Source organism: Somniosus microcephalus, chromosome 11 (assembly GCF_052327205.1).
Source record: "Somniosus microcephalus isolate GS21.2 chromosome 11, FLI_Smic_1.0, whole genome shotgun sequence".
In the NCBI taxonomy this organism is placed as follows: Eukaryota; Metazoa; Chordata; class Chondrichthyes; order Squaliformes; family Somniosidae; genus Somniosus; species Somniosus microcephalus.
This window is the reverse complement of record NC_140997.1, coordinates 226067439-226090190: the sequence shown is the minus strand read 5'-3', so window position 1 is coordinate 226090190 and position 22752 is coordinate 226067439. Positions and strand designations below refer to the sequence as shown.

The window sequence follows — 22752 nt, the reverse complement described above, 5'->3', positions numbered from 1 at the left end:
GGGGGAGCGCGGGGGGGAGCGCGGGGGGGAGCGCGGGGGGAGGAGCGCGGGGGGGAGCGTGGGGGGAGAGTGTGGGGGGAGAGCGTGGAGGGGGAGCGTGGGGGGAGAGCGTGGAGGGGGAGCGTGGGGGGAGCGTGGGGGGGAGCGCGGGGGGGAGCGCGGGGGGGGAGCGCGGGTGGAAGCGTGGGGGGGAGCGTGGGGGGAGAGCGTGGGGGGGGGAGCGTGGGGGGAGAGTGTGGGGGGGAGCGTGGGGGGGGAGCGTGGGGGGGAGCGTGGGGGGGGAAGTGTGGGGGGGAGAGCATGGGGGGGAGTGGGGGGGGAGCGTGGGGGGGACGTGGGGAGGGGGGAGCGTGGGGGGGAGCGTGGGGAGGGGGGGAGCGTGGGGGGGGAGTGTGGGGAGGGGGGAGCGTGGGGGGGAGCATGGGGGGAGCGTGGGGGGAGTGTGGGGAGGGGGGGAGCGTGGGGGGGAGCGTGGGGAGGGGGGAAGCGTGGGGGGTGAGCATGGGGTGGGGAGGGGGGGAGATCATGTGATGAAACCTCCAGGAAGCCGTCCAATCAGAGTTGGCGACCCGAGTGGAAAGTCATCAATCTACCAACGTGCTCCGTCACCAAAGCAAACCAAGCCTGGCAACAGGCTGTTCATCACTGATTGGTTAACAGTGAGGTATTATGATATTCAGAAAAGTGTTTTTCTTAAAAAGAAACACAGCTTGTTGTTTCAGCATTTGAAGAGGAACTTTCTCTCCCCCACCCTGGAAGTCAACAATCACTGTGTGAAGTTGGAACTGACTGTTCAAAGGAGAACGTAAACAGATTACATCAGCAGCTAGCTCACTGTGTCCTGGCTCTGCAACAGCAGAAAAGGGTAAATGTCACTGAGCAGCGGCAAATTTTTTTGTTTGTTTGTTATTTGCTAAAAATGAAAACGTGGAAACTCTTAACCAACTAGCAGTTTTAGATAGAGCAGCTAACAACCTGGGTTTGTAAGAAAAACTTATATATTTATATAGCGCCTTTCACGTCTCAAAGTGCTTTACAGCCAATGAAGTACTTTTTGAAGTGTAGTCACTGTTGTAATGTGGAAAACGCGGCAGGCAATTTGCGCACAGCAAGCTCCCACAAACAGCGGGATCAGCGAGGAGGAGCTCGGGAGAAAACCCGGCGACCAGCGAGGCCCGAGACCAGTCGGGAGCAGTGTGGTGAGACCGGTATAAAAACCGGAGAGAGGCGAGGCCCGAGACCAGTCGGGAGCAGCGAGGAGGAGCTCGGGAGAAAACCCGGCGACCAGCGAGGCCCGAGACCAGTCGGGAGCAGTGTGGTGAGACCAGTATAAAAACCGGAGAGAGGCGAGGCCCGAGACCAGTCGGGAGCAGCGAGGAGGAGCTCGGGAGAAAACCCGGCGACCAGCGAGGCCCGAGACCAGTCGGGAGCAGTGTGGTGAGACCGGTATAAAAACCGGAGAGAGGCAAGGCATACCAACTCAGCAGCGGGGAGAGAGGTAAAAAGTAATCAGTGTGTGACGTCACCAGGGAGCAGGTAGGTGATTGGTTGGTGAGTATTTCTCTTTTTTCAATACAAGCTTGAATTCTGTGGTGTTAAATTTCTGTGGTGTAGTGGGGATAGTTGGTAAATAAAGCGCCCTAGAGCATACCTGTAACTGGGGTATTGAATAAATTTTTAAAGTAATTAAAGGGGTAAGTCATGGCAGGAGAGTTCAGACCCGTGCTCTGCTCCTCCTGCTCTATGTGGGAAGTCAGGGATGCTGCCAGTGTCCCTGATGACCATGTGTGCGGGAAATGCATCCAGCTGCAGCTACTTGTAGACCGCATTGCGGCGCTCGAGCTGCGGGTGGATGAATTTTGGAGCATGCGCGATGCTGAAAGGCTCGTGGATAACACGTTTAGCGAGTTGTGCACGCCTCAGGGTAGGGCAGCACACGGGGTGACCATCAGGCGGAGCAACAAAGGCAGGCAGGTAGTGCAGGGAACCCCTGCGGACATCCCCCTTTCAAACAAGTATACCGCTTTGGATACTGTTGAGGGGGATGACTCACCAGGGGAAGGCAGCAGCGGCCAACTTCCTGGCACTGGGGGTGCTCCTGCTGCCCAGGAAGGGGGGAAAAAGAGTGGGAGAGCAATAGTGGTAGGGGATTCTATAGTAAGGGGAACAGATAGGCGTTTCTGTGGCCGTAGACGTGAATCCAGGATGGTTTGTTGCCTCCCTGGTGCCAGGGTCAAGGATGTCACTGAGCGGCTGCAGGGCATTCTGGAGGGGGAGGGAGAACAGCCAGTGGTCGTGGTCCACATTGGTACCAACGACATAGGTAAAAAGAGGGATGAGGTCCTGCAGCAAGAATTTAGGGAGCTAGGTGAAGGATTAAGGAGCAGGACCTCAAAGGTTGTAATCTCTGGATTACTCCCGGTGCCACGTGCTAGTAAGTATAGGAATAGGAAGATAGAACAGATGAATGCGTGGCTAAAGGGATGGTGCAGGGGGGAGGGCTTTAGTTTCCTGGATCACTGGGTCTGCTTCTGGGAAAGGTGGGACTTGTACAAGTCGGACGGTTTACACCTGAACCAGGGGGGAACCAATATCCTTGCGGGGAGGTTTGCTAGCACTGCTGGGGAGGGTTTAAACTAACTTGGCAGGGGGTTGGGGTACAGAGTGGAGCTATAGTAGGGGGTGATTTACGGCCAAATACAGAGGGAAAAACAAGTCAGCTGGGAAGGCAGAGCAAATATGTGAAGGCAAAAGAGAATATGGCAGGGCTGGAAGGCATTTATTTTAATGCAAGGAGTCTTGCAAATAAGGTGGATGAACTGAAGTTGTTGTTGAACACATGGGAGTACGATATTGTTGCTATCACGGAGACATGGTTGAGGGAGGGTCAGGACTGGCAGCTCAATATTCCGGGGTATAGAATCTTCAGGCGAGACAGAGGGGGGTGTAAAAGGGGAGGGGGTGTTGCAATATTAATTAAGGAGTCAATTACTGCTGTAAGGAGGGATGATATATTAGCGGGTTCCTCTAATGAGGCCATATGGGTGGAACTTAAAAACAAAAAGGGGGCAAGCACTTTGCTGGGAGTGTACTATAGGCCCCCAAACAGTCAGGGGGAGATAGAGGAACAGATATGTAGGCAAATCTCAGAGAAGTGCGAAAATAATAGGGTAATAATAGTGGGGGATTTCAACTTCCCCAATATAAATTGGGACAGTCAGAGTGTGAAAGGCTTAGAGGGTGCAGAATTCTTAAAGTGCATCCAGGAGAGCTTTTTGAGCCAACATGTAGAAAGTCCTACAAGAGAGGGGGCGGTACTGGACCTAATTCTGGGGAATGTAGCCGGGCAAGTGGTGGAAGTGTCAGTAGGAGAGCATTTTGGCGACAGTGACCATAATTCGGTGAGATTTAAGGTGGTCATGGAAAAAGACAAAGACGGCCCGGAAATAAGAGTTCTAAATTGGGGGAAGGCCGATTTTAATATGATAAGGCAGGATCTGGCCAAAGTGGACTGGGAGCAGCTGCTTATAGGAAAATCCACATCAAAACAGTGGGAGACTTTCAGAAGGGAAATAGAGAGAGTACAACGCCAACATGTTCCTGTAAAGGTCAAGGGTGGGACCAACAAGCAAAGGGAACCTTGGATGACAAGGGATATACAAAAATGCATTAGAAATAAAAGGGGGGCTTTTGGCAGTTACAAAAGACTAAAGACAGAAGAAGCCCTAGAGGAGTATAAAAAGTGCAGGGGCATACTTAAAAAAGAAATTAGGAGGGCGAGGAGGGGCCATGAAATAACACTGGCGAGCAAAATAAAGGAAAATCCTAAGATGTTTTATAAGTATATTAAGGGCAAGAGGATAACCAGGGAAAGGGTAGGGCCCATTAGGGACCAAAGTGGCAATCTGTGTGTAGAGCCAGAGGATGTAGGCGGGGTTTTAAATGAATTTTTTGCATCTGTGTTCACTATGGAGAAAGACGATGCAGACATAGAAATCGGGCAAGGGGACTGTGACATACTTGAACATATTAGCATCGAGAGGGAGGAGGTGCTAGCGGTTTTAGCGGGCCAAAAAGTGGATAAATCCCCAGGCCCGGACGAGATGTATCCCAGGCTGCTGTGGGAGGCAAGGGAGGAGATTGCAGGGGCTCTGACACTAATTTTCAGAACCTCTCTGGCCACAGGGGATGTACCAGAGGACTGGAGAACAGCTAACGTAGTACCATTATTCAAGAAGGGTAGCAGGGATAAACCAGGGAATTACAGGCCAGTGAGTCTAACATCTGTGGTGGGAAAATTATTGGAAAAAATTCTGAGGGACAAAATTAATCTCCACTTGGAGAAGCAAGGATTAATCGGGGATAGTCAGCATGGCTTTGTCAAGGGTAAATCATGTCTAACAAATCTGATCGAATTTTTCGAGGGGGTGACTAGTGGGGTGGATGAGGGAAATGCTGTGGATGTGGTTTACATGGACTTCAGTAAAGCTTTTGACAAAGTCCCGCATAGGAGACTGGTCAAGAAGGTAAGAGCCCATGGGATCCAGGGTGCCTTGGCGCGTTGGATCCTAAACTGGCTGAGTGGCAGGAGGCAGAGGGTGATGGTCGAAGGTTGCTTTTGTGACTGGAAGCCTGTGTCCAGTGGGGTACCTCAGGGATCGGTGCTGGGTCCCTTATTGTTTGTGATCTACATAAATGATTTGGATGAGAATGTAAAAGGTATGATCAGTAAGTTCGCAAATTGGTGGGGTGGTAAATTGTGAGGAGGAAAGCCTCCGGCTACAGGACGATATAAACGGGTTGGTCAGATGGGCGGAAAAGTGGCAAATGGAATTTAACCCGAAAAGTGCGAGGTGATGCATTTTGGACGGACAAATAAGGCAAGGGAATACACAATGAGTGGTAGGACCCTAGGAAGTACAGAGGGTCAGAGGGACCTTGGTGTACATGTACATAGATCCCTGAAGGCAGCGGAGCAGGTAGATAAGGTGGTTAAAAAGGCATATGGGATACTTGCCTTCATTAGCCGAGGCATAGAATATAAGAGCAGGGAGGTTATGATGGAGCTGTACAAAACGCTGGTGAGGCCACAGCTGGAGTACTGTGTGCAGTTCTGGTCGCCTCACTATAGGAAGGATGTGATTGCTTTGGAGAGGGTGCAGAGAAGATTCACCAGGATGTTACCTGGGATGGAGCGCCTCAGCTATGAAGAGAGGCTGGACAGGCTGGAGTTGTTTTCCTTGGAGCAGAGAAGGCTGAGGGGGGACCTGATTGAGGTGTACAAAATAATGAGGGGCATAGATAGGGTAGATAAAGAGGAACTTTTCCCCTTAGTGGGGGGGTCAATAACAAGGGGGCATAGATTCAGGGTAAGGGGCAGGAGATTTAGAGGGGATTTGAGGAGGAACTTTTTCACCCAGAGGGTGGTTGGAATGTGGAACTCAATGCCTGAAAGGGTGGTGGAGGCAGGAACCCTCACAACATTCAAGAAGCATTTGGATGAGCACTTGAAATGCCATTGCATACAAGGCTATGGACCAAATGCTGGAAAATGGGATTAGACTGGACAGGGATGGATGGGCGGCGCAGACACGATGGGCCGAAGGGCCTCTTTCTGTGCTGTAAAACTCTATGACTCTATGACCAGATATTCTGTTTTAGTGATATTGGTTGAGGGATAAATATTGGCCGGAACACCAGGGATAACGCTCCACTGCTCTTCTTCGAAATAGTGCCATGGGATCTTCTACTGTTAAGTCTGTGTGTCCCAGTTATGCTTATTATAAATCACTGGACACAGACCACAAGAATAACTTTAACAGGTCTTTACTATTCGGAGGTCAGGGCTCAACTGCCCAGCAAATCCCTACACAACGTTTATATACTGGTGTGGTCACCACCGGTATTACAGTATACAGCAGCCAAGAGAAAGTAGTACATCTCTTAAGGTAGTTCTCTTAAGGTGGAACAGGTTACATACGCCACAATCCTCCCTTTTTAGCTTAACAGTTATATCCCCATTTAACATAACATAATAACATATAGATATATATATATACAACTTCATGCAAAACAGTTCAAAGATTCAGTCTCTGAGGAGGCCTCCTGATTCGAGTTGGATAACGCCTTTCAGGGGTCTCTGATTCTCGTTGCTGGGGTGACTCATCTAGTTGATCTCTTATGGATTGGACGTCATCCTCAGGTACATTCACTTCTGAGGTAAATGCTTCAGGTTCACTAACTTCTTCCACGGTTGTCTCTGCCGTAACCCTGGGTTCGACCCTTGTTCTCGATTCTACCAGTTGGTCAGCATGACGCCGTATTACATTTTCACCAATATCTACCGTTAGTGCTTTTAAGGAATGCCAGTCCATATTTATTTTCCTAATCCACTCCCGTCCCAGTAGTGGTGGACCTCCCTCAGGTAGCACATATAAGTCCATTCCTCGGCTTTCTTTGCCCTTGTGGACCACCTTTACCTCTATCTTCCCGATGGGGTATACTCTTTGCCCCGTGTATGTTTTCAATACAATCTCCGTATCCCGTAGGGGAATATGTGGGAATAACCTTTTGTAATCTTGCTTATTCATGACCGTCAATGCCGATCCAGTGTCCAATTCCATCTTCACTTGGACTCCTGCTATCTGAAGTGTGACCCAGATTGTTTGGAGGTCTGCTTCATTACCAACATTGTGTACTCTTAGACTACCCAGTTCATTACTGCTGGAGTCTGAATTTGACTTCTGTTCGTTCGAACTGTTCTCTGTCACCTTGTGTACCTTTCTGTACTTTTCCTGCGGTGACTTTTTGTTGCTGGTCTTCTTTCCTGACCGGCATACTTTAGCTATGTGACCAAGCCTGCCACATTTTCTGCATTCCTGATTTTTGAACCAGCACTGGTTCTGATCGTGCGTTGTCTTTCCACAATGATAACATTTTACTGTACCCAAGACCATTTGATTGGTGCTGAGTTCCGGTGACCGTAGCTGCATTTCCGTAGTGCCTCTCGCTGCGGCTTCGTGCGATGCTGCAATAGTGACAGCTTTATCAAGTGTAAGATCATTCTCCTCAAGCAGTCGCTTTTGTGTTCCTTCTTTTAACAATCCACACACAAATTTATCTCTCAGCGCATCTGCTAGTCCTGTTCCAAACTGACAGTACTTTGATAGCTTACGCAGTTCAATTAAAAATTCAGCGTTGCTTTCGTCTTTCAGCTGCGTTCTTCTGTAAAATTTAAATCGTTCCGCTATCATCAGCGGCGTGGGGTTTAAATGATTTTTCAGGACAGTAACAATATTCGCGAAAGTCTGATCCGCCGGTTTATCTGGTGACAGAAGGTGCTTCAATAGCCCGTATGTCTTCGCACCCATTGAGCTTAATAAGGTTAGTGCTTTCTCATCATCTGGTACCTTATTTAATTTACAATAAACTTCCATGCGTTCTACATACGTGGTCCAATCTTCGATATCGCTATCAAAGGTATTAATGTTCCCATGCTTAGGCATCCTTGCAAGTTTTTAAATTTTTCTTTTTCTCAAAATGGTGGCTTCCCGCACTTGTCTTCTTCCCCCGCCTACTAAAATGGCGGCTTCCCGCGCTTGGCGGTCTTTCCCGCGCTCGTCTTCTTCCCCCGCCGACTACAATGGCGGATTCCCACATTTGCCTTCTTCCCCCGCTGGCTGCAATGGCGATTGCCGTGCTGCTGCCGTTCTCGCCTCCCCAGCGGTTCTCGATTCCCCGACGCTGCTTTTACTCCCCCGCGGTTCCCGTGGGCATTCACGCTTCCCCTGCTGTTGCGCCTCTCAGCCCCGCATGCAGCCCGGTCCTTTACACCGGCTGCGTTTGAGTTCTCCGCGGCTCTCGTGCCTTAAGCTGCCCCAGTCGCTGCGCCTCTCGGCCTCGATTGCAGCCCGGCCCTTTTCACCGGCCGTGGTCGAGTTCTCTGCCCTTTTTCCTCCGCTTTCCCTCCCCCACTCCACAGTCAACGCGGCCGACTTTCTGCTCGTGTCGCTGATCGGCTTACCCACCACCGTGGTAGAAGGGATGATCACTGCCTGTCGCTGATGGAGGGCTTCGTGGTCAGAATTTTTCTTTTTAACCCGGGTTCTCGATGCCTCCCGTGCGATGGTGCTCAGCAGGATGATGAGGGCGGATGCCTCTTCTCGACGCCCGTTCTGAGGACGAAGCTGCCTTGGATGTAAAACTGCCGCAGGGTAAGATCGGACTCATCGCCACTGTTAAGTCTGTGTGTCCCAGTTATGCTTATTATAAATCACTGGACACAGACCACAAGAATAACTTTAACAGGTCTTTACTATTCGGAGGTCAGGGCTGAACTGCCCAGCAAATCCCTACACAACGTTTATATACCGGTGTGGTCACCACCGGTATTACAGTATACAGCAGCCAAGAGAAAGTAGTACATCTCTTAAGGTAGTTCTCTTAAGGTGGAACAGGTTACATACACCACATCTACGTCCACCCGAGAGGGCAGATTGGGCCTTGGTTTAACTTCTCATCTGAAAGACGACACCTCCGACAGTGCAGGGCTCCCTCAGCACTGCCCTGGAGTGTCAGCCTAGATTTCTGTGTTGACAGTGTACAGTGAGGGGTTGAACAGGCAGTCAAGGTAGCTGAAGCATGTCAATAATGCCCTTTAGTGAAGGAAATCTGCCATCCTTACCGGGTCTGGCCTATATGTCGGGTGAGGATATTAAAGGTGACGGAACCAAGTTGGGTAAATGGAGTTAACATACAGATCAGCAGTGATCTAATTGAATGGCGGAACATGCTCGAGGGGCCGAATGGCCTGCCCCTATGTTCCTATGAACCCAGCCAAATTTCTTGGGTCAAGGGCATTTCCTTAAAGTGAGCAGGTGCCCACAGCAGTAGCAGTGCAGCCGGAGTACCCGCTCAGTGGGCTGGGGGCAGGGGGGTGGCGGTATTGGGGACTGTGGGTGGAAATTCACAAGAGGCTGTTCCATTGAAGCCTGGCACCAACCCTTTGAGGCAGGAGCACTTCGCGCTGGAGTAGAGATCGCTGGAGTGGGGGCGGAGCGGGGGGGGGGGCGGCGGCAACAGAGGCAGAACAAGCGGGAATTCTGCTGGGTGCCGTCACATCGCTAGCAAGGGGACGGACGCGAGAATCGGAGGTCCCCGCGTTGCGAGGGAGCCCTGAGTAAGCCCAAAGCAGGGCGGAGATCGGACGTAAACAAGTCCCGCCCCTAGCGGAGCGGGCCCAGGGGCCGTGTAGCCGGATCCTGCTCCTGTTTCGTGTGTCTAATCCTGTTGGATTCAGGAGATAGTCCTGTCATAGTGGATTGGCGGTTAGGATCAGATCAGCCATGATCTTATTGAATGGCGGAGCAGGCTCGAGGGGCCAATTGGCCTACTCCTGCTCCTATTTCTTATGTTCTTAATTTCCACCTCCACGAGGTCCCGCCCTCTCCGATAACAGCCCCGGAGTGCCAACAAATTCACATCCTCTTGTGAATTTCCTCCCACCCCGCCCCCTCCACCCAACACCGCCCCCCACCCAACACCACGCCCCCAACACCGCCCCCCCACCGCCAGCCAACCTAGCATGTAGCCCGGCTGTGCTGCGACTGCCGTGGGCACCTGCTCACTTTATGGTAATGCACTTGACCCAAGAAATTTGGCTGGGCTCATAGGAACATAGGAACAGGAGGAGGCCATTCAGCTCCTCGAGCCTGTTACACAGGAACAGGAGGAGGCCATTCAGCCCCTCGAGCCTGTTACACTGGAACATGAGGAGGGCCATTCAGCCCCTCGAGCCTGTGACACAGGAACAGGAGGAGGCCATTCAGCACCTCGAGCATGTTACACAGGAACAGGAGGAGGCCATTCAGCCCCTCGAGCCTGTTACACAGGAACAGGAGGAGGCCAGTCAGCCCCCTCGAGCATGTTACACAGGAACAGGAGGAGGCCATTCAGCCCCTCGAGCATGTTACACAGGAACAGGAGGAGGCCAGTCAGCCCCCTCGAGCATGTTACACAGGAACAGGAGGAGGCCATTCAGCCCCTCGAGCCTGTTACACAGGAACAGGAGGAGGACATTCAGCCCCTCGAGCACGTTACACAGGAACAGGAGGAGGACATTCAGCCCCTCGAGCACGTTACACAGGAACAGGAGGAGGCCAGTCAGCCCCCTCGAGCATGTTACACAGGAACAGGAGGAGGCCATTCAGCCCCTCGAGCCTGTTACACAGGAACAGGAGGAGGCTATTCAGCCCTTCGAGCCTGTTACACAGGAACAGGAGGAGGACATTCAGCCCCTCGAGCATGTTACACAGGAGCAGGAGGAGGCCATTCAGCCCCTCGAGCATGTTACACAGGAACAGGAGGAGGCCATTCAGCCCTTCGAGCCTGTGACACAGGAACAGGAGGAGGACATTCTGCCCCCTCCTCGGTTTCCGTTTCTCTTAATCAGCTCACTAACATTGCGAGCCGATCAATTTTCCGCCTTCAATCCTCAACACTAAAGAATAAAACCGGTTAACTGGTCACTTATCGCGTTTACTGTTTGTGGGAGCTTGCTGTGCGCAAATTCCGACGTTACAACAGTGACCACACTTCAAAAGTACTTATTGTGGTTGACTCTTAACTGCCCTCCGGCCTAGCAAGCAGGCTCAGCTGTATCAAACCGCTAGAAAGAATAGAGACTGTCGCGGCCTCATGGTGGCGGCTCAGCAGCACCATCTCAAGAGCAGCTGGGGGGTGGGCAATAAATGCCGGCCTTCCCAGCGGCGCCCACATCCCAAGAATGTATAATTTTTTTTTTAAACCGGGACCATGAATCAGTCACACAGATCTCCGGGCCTGCACTCGCTAAGCTCTGCATCCTATTCAACCGATCACAATAATCCGAGGTGTAAAACCACAGCGTCTGTCATCACTTCCGACCAGAACACTGATGTGTGTGTTGTGAGGAGGATGCCAAGAAACTCCAGTATGATTTGGACAGGTTGGCTGATTGGGCAGAAGCATGGCAGATGCAATATAACGTGGATAAATGTGAGGTTATCCACTTTGGTGTCAAAAACAGGAAGGCAGATTATTATCTGAACGGCAATAGATTGGGAGAAGGGGAAGTGCAACGAGACCTGGGTGTCCTTGTGCACCAGTCGCTGACGGTAAGCATGCAGGTGCAGCAGGCGGTTAAGAAGGCAAATGGTATGTTGGCCTTCGTAGCGAGAGGGTTTGAGTACAGGAGCAAGGATGTCTTGCTGCAGTTCTACAGGGCCTTGGTGAGACCACACCTTGAGTATTGTGTGCAGTTTTGGTCGCCTTATCTGAGGAAGGATGTTCTTGCCATGGAGGGAGTGCAGCGAAGATTCACCAGACTGATACCTGGGATGGCAGGAATGACGTATGAGGAGAGATTAGGTCGATTGGGCTTATACTCGCTGGAGTTTAGAAGAATGAGAGGGGATCTCATTGAAACTTATAAAATTCTAACAGGACTAGACAGACTAGATGCAGGAAGGATGTTCCCGATGGTCGGGGGAGTCCAGAACCAGGGGACACAGTCTAAAGATAAGGGGTAAGCCATTTAGGACAGAAATGAGGAGGAATTTCTTCACCCAGAGAGCGGTGAACCTATGGAATTCTCTACCACAGAAGGCAGTAGAGGCCAATTCATTAAATATATTCAAGAAGGAGTTGGATATATTTCTTAAGGCTAAAGGGATCAAGGGATATGGGGAGAAAGCAGGGACCGGGTACTGAGTTTGGATGATCAGCCATGATCTCATTGAATGGCGGAGCAGGCTCGAGGGGCCGAATGGCCTACTCCTGCTCCTTTCTTCTATGTTTCTATGATGTCTCATTCACGTGGAATGCTTCTGTTGCATTATAACAGTGCCGACCCTTCAAAAGTGGTTCATTGGCTGTACAGCGCTTTGGGACATCCTGAGGTCGGGAAAGGTCTGGCATGAACGCGAGTTCTTTCATTTCTTTCTCCCCAGGGACGGGCGAATCAAAGGACCGGAAAGACTGCTCAAATTTAAAAAAAAAGTTTTATGAGTTTACTTTTCAAAGAAAAGATGAATCGGGAATCAAAACTGGCAGATTGTTGCTTCCTGTTGGGAATACAAAACTGAAACTGGATTTCATTATCGTTTCATTATTCTCCACTCCTTTCCTGTGCCAGCTAGCTGTTGGCCTAGAGGGTTCCTCAGGCATTTGACAGCACTCCTGGTATCTTCACCCAAAGAAGCCCCACCACCATCTTCTCAAGCACAACTCGGGACGGGCAATAAAAGCCGGCCTTGCCCGCAGCCCAAAGAATGTTTTTTTTCTTAAAATGGCCAATCTTCAAAAGTGAGCCCCGACAGTGAGTATTGGCAGGCTATTCGACTGGGTAGGGGGGCACATTATGCTGCACCCTGAAGTGGTTGAACCGGCCCATAATGCACCAGCGACTCAGGAGAGGGCCCATACTTCACAACTGATCGATTTTTAATTGAAAGAAGGAAAGTACAAGGTGATACTTGAGATTTCAACAGACCAGTCAGACCCAACTTCCAAAGAGTGACTTCATCAATCACACTCTCCCCCTCCAAACACCCGGGCCCAGTTCACAAAAACACAGGCCTAGACTTTTTTGATTGGCATTATTTTAACTCAGATAATGAAGCAGTCCATGCCTGCATGCAACAAGGCCTGGACGACGTTCAGGCTTGGGCTGGTAAGTGGCAGGTAACATTAGTGCCACTGAAGTGCCAGGCAATGACTATCTCCAACAAGACATAGTCTAACCACCGCCCCTTGACATTCAATGGTATTACCATCGCCGAATCCCCCACCATCAACATCCTGAGGGGGTCACCATTGACCAGAAACTTAACTGAACCAGTCACATAAATACTGTGGCAACAAGAGCAGGTCAGAGGCTGGGTATTCTGTGGTGAGTGTCTCACCTCCTGACTTCTCAAAGCCTTTCCACCATATACAAGGCACAAGTCAGGAGTGTGATGGAATACTCTCCACTTGCCCGGATGAGTGCAACTCCAACAACACTCAAGAAGCTCGACACCATCCAGGACAAAGCAGCCCGCTTGATTGGCACCCCATCCACCACCTTAAACATTCACTCCCTCCACCACCGGCGCACCATGGCTGCAGTGTGTACCATCTACAAGGTGCACTGCAGCAACTCGCCAAGGCTTCCGGCAGCACCTCCCAAACCCGCAACCTCTTCCACCTAGAAGGACAAGGGCAGCAGGCGCATGGGAACACCGCCACCTCCAAGTTCCCCTCCAAGTCACACACCATCCTGACTTAGAAGTATATCGCCGATCCTTCATCGTCGCTGGGTCAAAATCCTGGAACTCCCTCCCTAACAGCACTGTGGGAGCACCTTCACCACACGGACTGCAGCGGTTCAAGAAGGCGGCTCACCACCACCTTCTCAAGGGCAATTAGGGATGGGCAATAAATGCTGGCCTTGCCAGCAACACCCACATCCCATAAATTAATTTTTAAAAACTGCCGGCGATAACCTATTTTATATCAAAGGAGTTATTGTCAGTATTAAAAGACCAGGAAATCCATGCTAGTCTCCAACTATCCTAGTTCATGCTAGGACACTCTTTTCTCTTCAAGCCCATTCAAGCTGACATCTTTCCCTCACGTCAATTCAAGTTGTCATGCTCCCCCCTCCTCCTTAAGTTACTACCCCAATCCCCAGCCCAAAGCCCCGCTCCCAGCTTCTCTCCACACCACCCCGCCCTCTCACCCCCTCCGGAGCAATGCTGTATATCCTGGCTACTGAATACTTACAGCGGCAACAGGACTTGGTTAGGAATGGGTGTCGAGCGGCCTCTGTCTGTCCTGATTTTCAGCCACAAACAAGGTCCCCAAAATGCTAACCATCCACTCCAAACATGAACAATGTGTACGTGTGGTTGACTAGCCTCACTGCACCCAATCATCTCCCCGCCCCCATCCCCGGCTGCGACCTCAACCATTTGACCTATTTTTTTCTCATGATTCATTCTTGGGATGTGGGCGTCGCTGGCAAGGCCGGGCATTTGTTGCCCAATTCTAGTTTCCCAGGTTTGATACGACAGAGTGGCCCGCTAGGCCACTTCAGAGGTCAAGCATGTGAGTGTGGGGACTGGAGTCACATAGGGGCCCAGACTGGGTAAGGAGGGCACGTTTCCTCCCCTAAAGGGCATTAGTGAACCCAGTTTGGGTTTTTACCTCAATCCGACAGCTTCGTGGTCACTTGTTACTGATGCCAGCTATTTTGTTTTGGCACGTTTTCCCTCCCTCTCTCTCATGGTTCTTTCCACACTGGGTTCTGCCTGGGCTTCTGCCTCAGCATGACCCTAGTTCAGTTCAGGAGCACCTGCTGAATCGACATACGCGCTCACTCGATTTACCGCTCCCAACAATGGCAGGCTTAGAGATTCCCTTTCAGAAACCAACTGCGTTGCTTTAACTTTACAAGTGGGCCTTTGCCTGATGTTGGTGTCAGCTGTGGCTCAGTTGCTAGCACTCTGGGCTCGGAGTCAGAGGGCTAGAAATTCAGCTCCTTTGCGCCTGCCATTAGCGCCTCCGGGGGGGGGGGCACTAATGGGACGCAAAGTGCTTATCGCCCGGGGGGAGGGGGCCGAAAAAAGCACCTCCCAAAAAATTCGGCGTGCCGTTGCTGAGGCGCTACCCGATAGCGCCGCGCCCCCGCTAGTAGCGCCCCGGGCCGCTGCGCCACCAGCAATGACGTCACAGCCGTGCACCGCGACCCCTTAGCGCCCCGCAGCAGAAATTCAGCTGCGCCCCGCCCTGGGTCTTTAAAGGGGAGGTGTGGCCGCGACCCGCGCCGCCATTTTCTTTTATTTAAGACAGACCTCCAGGTTGGCCCTCCGTAGTAGGCCGTGCCGTGGTCCTGGCCTCTGCCTCAGTGCCGGTCTGCGGCTGCGGCACACACATGCCGCCCTGGTGGCCTAGTGTGGGCCATCGGAGACCCTGCAGAGTGCGCAATGGCCCTCCCCTTTAACTGAAGAGGAGGGGCTTTGAAACGCAGCAGATCGCGCCCCGACATCGCCTCAGTTACCGCCCGAGATTGCGCTCCACTTCCTGTGCGGGGTGGTAAGCTGAATTTCACGCCCAGAAGGTTGTGAGTTCAAGTCCCCACTCCAGAGACTTGAGCAGAAAAATCCAGGCTGACGCTCCAGTGCAGTGCTGAGGGAGTGCCGCATTGTCGGAGATGCCGTCTTTCGGATGAGATGTTAAAACCGAGGCCCCGTCTGCCCTCTCAGGTGGACGTAAATGATCCCATGGCCCTATTTCAAAGACGAGCAGGGGAGTTCTCCCCGGTGTCCTGGGGCCAATATTTATCCCTCAACCAACATCACTAAGACATATTATCTGGTCATTATCACATTGCTGTTTGTGGGAGCTTGCTGTGCGCAAATTGGCTGCTGCGTTTCCTACATCACAACAGTGACTACACTTCAAAAGTACTTCATTGGCCGTAAAGCGCTTTGGGACGTCCTGAGGTCGTGAAAGGCGCTATATAAATGCAAGAATCTGGAGTCTGGGGGAACTGGGGGGAGGGAGCGGAGCGTGACTATACAGCCGCCTTGACAATAATTTAATGAAAAATTCAGCATGAGTAAAAAACGGAATCCCCCCAGAATTTCAGACAGATTTTCTTTTTGATTATTTTTTTCAATTTGGTTCTCGGGATGTGGGCGTCTCGCTAGCAACAGCCAGCATTTATTGCCCCCGTTCCTAGTTGCCCAGAGGAGGAGGTGGTGGTGGTGGGCCTTCTCCTTGATCCGCTGCAGTCTGTGTGTGGTGATGGGCGCTCCCACAATGGTGTTAGGTTGGGAGTTCCTGGGGGGGGGTGTTGACTCAGCGGAAAATGAAGGAACAGAGACACATGTCCAAGCCGGGATGGTGTGCGACTTGGAGTGTAACATAGAAACATAGGAAAATAGGAGCAGGAGTAGGCCATTCGGCCCTTCGAACCTGCTCCGCCATTCAATATGATCATGGCTGATCCTCTATCTCAATACCTTATTCCTGTTCTCTCCCCATACCCCTTGATGCCTTTTGTGTCTAGAAATCTATCTATCTTCTTCAATATTCACCAGGCTGATACCTGGGATGGCAGGAATGACATATGAGGAGAGATTGGGGCGATTGGGCTTGTACTCACTGGAATTTAGAAGAATGAGAGGGGATCTCATTGAAACTTATAAAATTCTGACAGGACTGGACAGACTAGATGCAGGAAGGATGTTCCCGATGGTCGGGGAGTCCAGAACCAGGGGTCACGGTCTAAGGATAAGGGGTAGGCCATTTAGGACAGAAATGAGGAGGAATTTCTTCACCCAGAGAACGGTGACCCTGTGGAATTCTCTACCACAGAAGGCAGTAGAAGCCAATTCATTAAATATATTCAAGAAGGAGTTGGGTATATTTCTTAAGGCTAAAGGGATCCAGGGGTATGGGGAAAAAGCAGGGACCGGGTACTGAAATTGGATGATCAGCCATGATTGCATTGAATGGCGGAGCAGGCTCGAGGGGCCGAATGGCCTACTCCTGCTCCTATCTTCTATGTTTCTATGTAATATATTCAGTGACTTGGCCTCCACAGCCTTCTGTGGTACAGAATTCCACAGGTTCACCACCCTCTCAGTGAAGAAATTTCTCCTCATCTCAGTCCTAAATGTCCTGCCCCATATCCTGAGACTGTGACCCCCTTGTTCTAGACCCCCCAGCCAGGGGAAACATCCTCCCTGCATCCAGTCTGTCCAACCCTGTCAGAATTTTATACGTTTCAATGAGATCCAATGAACTTGGATGGGATGGCGTGTGCAGCCCAGATGAGAAGCTGTGGTTGCCCAGAAACTAATGGGGGAAGGCACAGCAGTTACCCCAGGTTCTGACTGCAGTCTACTGGCCAGGAGGGACAGAATGCTCCCTGCCCACGCTCTATAATCAAGTACACTAAATGGACTGCAAAATCACGAGAGAACAATGTCTTCTGCTGTATAATAACATGAGCCATTCTTACCCAGCAAAAAAATAAATAAAAATAAATCAAGCTCCTACCTTGGAGCTCAGAACAGCCTTGAATCACTCTGGTAAACAAGCGGACAATTAAAATCAGTTTTGTGGGCCAGCCAGAGCAAGGGGAGGAACAAAAATGCTAATTCTGTAGTTTCTGCATCTTACACTGTAACAGTATCAATCACATCCGTTGCTAATACGATAGCAAAATACTGCAGATGTTGGAAATCCGAAATAACAACAGAAAATGCTGGAAAAACTCAGCAAGTCAGGCAACATCCGTGGAGAGAAATTTGAGTTGACGTTTCGGGTTTGACCCTTCTTCAAAACTGGAGAGAAAAGGAACTAGATCGAAGGCAGGGCTGCGATCGGACAAAAGAATAAAAGAACCAAAAGAAGTAAGAGATTAGAAGCTAGACGAGATGGTAATAGGCTGTGATTAGGTGTAAAGTGTACTGGCAGGGCAAAAGATAGCTGCCAGGTGTGAGAGAGAAACAAAAGGAAAGGGGGGGGGGGAAAGGAAAGGAGTGGAAAAATGAGTGAAAATGAAATAGGGGCCGAGGTTATGATCTGAAATTGTTGAACTCGATATTGAGACCGGAAGGCTGCAGAGTGCCTAATCGGAAGATGAGGTGCTGTTCCTCGAGTTTACGTTGAGCTTCCGTGGAACAGTACAAGAGGCCAAGGACGGTGAGGTCCGAGTGGGAATGGAGCGGTGAATTGAAATGACAGGCGACCGGAAGCTCGGGGTCACCCTTACGGACTGAACGGAGGTGTTCCGCAAAGCGGTCACCCAATCTGCGTTTGGTCTCCCCAATGTAGAGGAGACCGCATCGTGAGCAGCGAATACAGTATACTAGATTGCGAGAAGTACAAGTAAATCGCTGTTTCACCTGGAAGGGGTGTTTGGGGCCCTGGACAGTGGGGACGGGGGAGGTATAGGGGCAGGTGTTACATCTCCTCCGCTTGCACGGGAAGGTGCCAGGCGAAGGGGAAGGGCTGTTTGGGGTGATAGAGGAGTGGACTAGGGTGTCTCGGAGAGAGCGGTCCCTGCGGAATGCTGAAAGGGGAGGGGAGGGGAAGATACGTTTGGTGGTGCGATCACTTTGGAGGTAGCGGAAATGCCGGAGGATGATCCGTTGAATGTGGAGGCTGGTGGGGTGAAAGGTGAGGACAAGGGGAACCCTATCGTGGTTCCGGGAGGGAGGGGCAGGGGTGAGGGCAGAGGTGCGGGAGATAGAACTGACACGGTCGAGGGCAGTGTCAACCACGGTAGAGGGGAATCCTCGGTTGCGGAAAAAGGAAGACATGTCTGAAGCACTGGTGTGGAAGGTGGCATCGTCGGAGCAGATACGGCGGAGGCGGAGAAACTGGGAGAATGGAATAGAGTCCTTACAGGAAGCGGGGTGGGAGGAAGTGTAGTCCAGGTAGCTGTGGGAGTCAGTGGGCTTGTAGTAAATATTGGTCGATAACCTATCCCCAGAGATGGAGACGGAGAAGTCGAGGAAGGGAAGGGAAGAGTCAGAGATGGACCATGTGAAGGTGAGGGAAGGGTGGAAATTGGAGGCAAAGTGAATGAAATTGTCAAGTTCGGGGCGAGAGCAGGAAACGGCACCGATACAGTCATCAATGTATCGGAAAAAGAGGTGAGGGAGGGGACCCGAGTAGGACTGGAACAAAGATTGTTCCACATAGCCCACGAAAAGGCAGGCATAGCTAGGACCCATGCGGGTACCCATGGCAACACCTTTGATTTGGAGGAAATGAGTGGAGTTAAAGGAGAAGTTGTTCAATGTGAGAACAAGTTCAGCCAGGCGGAGGAGGGTCGTGGTGGATGGGGACTGGTCGGGCCTCTGTTCGAGGAAGAAGCGGAGTGCCCTCAGGCCATCCGGGTGGGGGATGGAGGTGTAGAGGGATTGTACGTCCATGGTGAAAAGGAAGCGGTTGGGGCCAGGAAACTGGAAACTGTTAAAGTGGCGGAGGGCGTCCGAAGAGTCGCGGATGTAGGTGGGAAGAGACTGGACAAGAGGAGAAAAGATAGAGTCAAGATAGGAAGAGATAAGTTCCGTAGGGCAAGAACAGGCTGAAACGATGGGTCTACCAGGGCAGTCCTGTTTGTGGATCTTGGGAAGGAGGTAGAAGCGGGCTGTGCGGGGTTGGGGAACTATGAGGTTGGTGGCAGCGGGGGGAAGATCTCCAGAGGAGATGAGGTCAGTGACAGTCTTGGAAACGGTGGTTTGATGTTCGGTAGTGGGGTCATGGTCCAGGTGGAGGTAGGAGCAGGTGTCGGAGAGTTGGCGTTCAGCTTCCGCTAGGTAGAGGTCAGTACGCCAAACAACAACAGCACCACCCTTGTCAGCGGGTTTAATGACAATGTCAGGGTTGGATCTAAGAGAATGGAGTGCTGCAAGTTCAGAGGGAGGTAGGTTGGAGTGAGTGAGGGGAGCAGAGAAATGGAGACGGCCGATGTCACGGCGGCAGTTAGCGATGAAAAGATCTAGAGAGGGTAAGAGGCCGCCGTGACATCGGCCGTCTCCATTTCTCTGCTCCCCTCACTCACTCCAACCTACCTCCCTCTGAACTTGCAGCACTCCATTCTCTTAGATCCAACCCTGACATTGTCATTAAACCCGCTGACAAGGGTGGTGCTGTTGTTGTTTGGCGTACTGACCTCTACCTAGCGGAAGCTGAACGCCAACTCTCCGACACCTGCTCCTACCTCCACCTGGACCATGACCCCACTACCGAACATCAAACCACCGTTTCCAAGACTGTCAGTGACCTCATCTCCTCTGGAGATCTTCCCCCCGCTGCCACCAACCTCATAGTTCCCCAACCCCGCACAGCCCGCTTCTACCTCCTTCCCAAGATCCACAAACAGGACTGCCCTGGTAGACCCATCGTTTCAGCCTGTTCTTGCCCTACGGAACTTATCTCTTCCTATCTTGACTCTATCTTTTCTCCCCTTGTCCAGTCTCTTCCCACCTACATCCGCGACTCTTCGGACGCCCTCCGCCACTTTAACAGTTTCCAGTTTCCTGGCCCCAACCGCTTCCTTTTCACCATGGACGTACAATCCCTCTACACCTCCATCCCCCACCCGGATGGCCTGAGGGCACTCCGCTTCTTCCTCGAACAGAGGCCCGACCAGTCCCCATCCACCACGACCCTCCTCCGCCTGGCTGAACTTGTTCTCACATTGAACAACTTCTCCTTTAACTCCACTCATTTCCTCCAAATCAAAGGTGTTGCCATGGGTACCCGCATGGGTCCTAGCTATGCCTGCCTTTTCGTGGGCTATGTGGAACAATCTTTGTTCCAGTCCTACTCGGGTCCCCTCCCTCACCTCTTTTTCCGATACATTGATGACTGTATCGGTGCCGTTTCCTGCTCTCGCCCCGAACTTGACAATTTCATTCACTTTGCCTCCAATTTCCACCCTTCCCTCACCTTCACATGGTCCATCTCTGACTCTTCCCTTCCCTTCCTCGACTTCTCCGTCTCCATCTCTGGGGATAGGTTATCGACCAATATTTACTACAAGCCCACTGACTCCCACAGCTACCTGGACTACACTTCCTCCCACCCCGCTTCCTGTAAGGACTCTATTCCATTCTCCCAGTTTCTCCGCCTCCGCCGTATCTGCTCCGACGATGCCACCTTCCACACCAGTGCTTCAGACATGTCTTCCTTTTTCCGCAACCGAGGATTCCCCTCTACCGTGGTTGACACTGCCCTCGACCGTGTCAGTTCTATCTCCCGCACCTCTGCCCTCACCCCTGCCCCTCCCTCCCGGAACCACGATAGGGTTCCCCTTGTCCTCACCTTTCACCCCACCAGCCTCCACATTCAACGGATCATCCTCCGGCATTTCCGCTACCTCCAAAGTGATCCCACCACCAAACGTATCTTCCCCTCCCCTCCCCTTTCAGCATTCCGCAGGGACCGCTCTCTCCGAGACACCCTAGTCCACTCCTCTATCACCCCAAACAGCCCTTCCCCTTCGCCTGGCACCTTCCCGTGCAAGCGGAGGAGATGTAACACCTGCCCCTATACCTCCCCCCTCCCCACTGTCCAGGGCCCCAAACACCCCTTCCAGGTGAAACAGCGATTTACTTGTACTTCTCGCAATCTAGTATACTGTATTCGCTGCTCACGATGCGGTCTCCTCTACATTGGGGAGACCAAACGCAGATTGGGTGACCGCTTTGCGGAACACCTCCGTTCAGTCCGTAAGGGTGACCCCGAGCTTCCGGTCGCCTGTCATTTCAATTCACCGCTCCATTCCCACTCGGACCTCACTGTCCTTGGCCTCTTGTACTGTTCCACGGAAGCTCAACGTAAACTCGAGGAACAGCACCTCATCTTCCGATTAGGCAGTCTGCAGCCTTCCGGTCTCAATATCGAGTTCAACAATTTCAGATCATAACCTCGGCCCCTATTTCATTTTCACTCATATTTTTCCACTCCTTTCCTTTCCCCCCCCCCCTTTCCTTTTGTTTCTCTCTCACACCTGGCAGCTATCTTTTGCCCTGCCAGTACACTTTACACCTAATCACAGCCTATTACCATCTCGTCTAGCTTCTAATCTCTTACTTCTTTTGGTTCTTTTATTCTTTTGTCCGATCGCAGCCCTGCCTTCGATCTAGTTCCTTTTCTCTCCAGTTTTGAAGAAGGGTCAAACCCGAAACGTCAACTCAAATTTCTCTCCACGGATGTTGCCTGACTTGCTGAGTTTTTCCAGCATTTTCTGTTGTTACATCCGTTGCTAACTTTGACTGGCGCTGTGTAAAAGGAAAATTTGCACTTTTATATAACGCTTTTCACAATCTCAGGACGCTTCACAGCCAATGAAGTACTGTTTGAAGTGTCGTCACTGTTGTAATGTAGGAAACGCGGCAGCCAATTTTTGCAGTTAGGTCACAAAACAGCAATGTGATAATGAGCAGGTCATCTGTTTTAGTGATGTTGTTTGATGGGGTAAATATTGGCCCAGGACACCGGGGATAACTCCCCCTGCTCTTCTTCAAAATAGTGGCCGTGGGATCTTTTACGTCCACCTGAGAGGGCAGACGGGGCCTCGGTTTAATGTGAAAGACGGCACCTCCGACATTGCGGCACTCCCTCAGCACTGCACTGGAGTGTCAGCCTGGATTTTGTGCTTGGAGTGGGACTCGAACCCACGACAAATCAGAGGCGTGAGTGCTACCCGCTGAGCCACAGCTTTAAAAAAAATTCATTCCTGGGATGTGGGCGTGGCTGGCAAGGCCGGGCATTTATGGCCCATCCCTAATTGCCCTCGAGAAGGTGGTGACGAGCCGCCTTCTTGAACCGCTGCAGTAGCGGTTTGGTGCAACTGAGGGGCTCGCTGGGCCATTTCAGAGGGCAGGTAAGAAGAGTCAACCACATTGCCGTGGGACTGGAGTCACATATAGGCCAGACCGGGTAAGGACAGCAGATTTCCTTCCCTAAGGGACATTAGTGAACCAGATGGGTTTTTAATGACAATCCAGTAGTTTCATGGTCACCATTACTGACACCCGCTTTTAAGTGTGCTGGTGAGTCCCTGCATATCTGTCAGCCCACTGCGTTTTGCACAGATGGTACGATTTTGTTGAACTCGGGTTGCTTTACTCACCCCGGGCCTCAAAAGCACAACTGATCCTCCGACATCTTAAATCGCCCTTAAGTTGCCCCATAATCCCT

At 51.5% G+C, this 22752-nt stretch overlaps 1 protein-coding gene across 4 annotated transcripts in view; it reads left to right on the top strand.

Moving 5' to 3' along the window:
* Window positions 1-616: 616 nt before the first annotated feature.
* Window positions 617-22752, top strand: part of LOC147111297 (uncharacterized) — a 182119-nt gene continuing 159983 nt past the window's right edge. For 2 of the 4 annotated variants that reach the window (XR_015080081.1, XR_015080082.1), the window contains exon 1: window positions 617-865. The gene's annotated coding sequence lies outside the window, so the exon portion shown is untranslated. The remainder of the gene's footprint in view (window positions 866-22752) is intronic. The other 2 variants (XM_086002058.1, XM_086002057.1) reach the window with 1 other exon arrangement.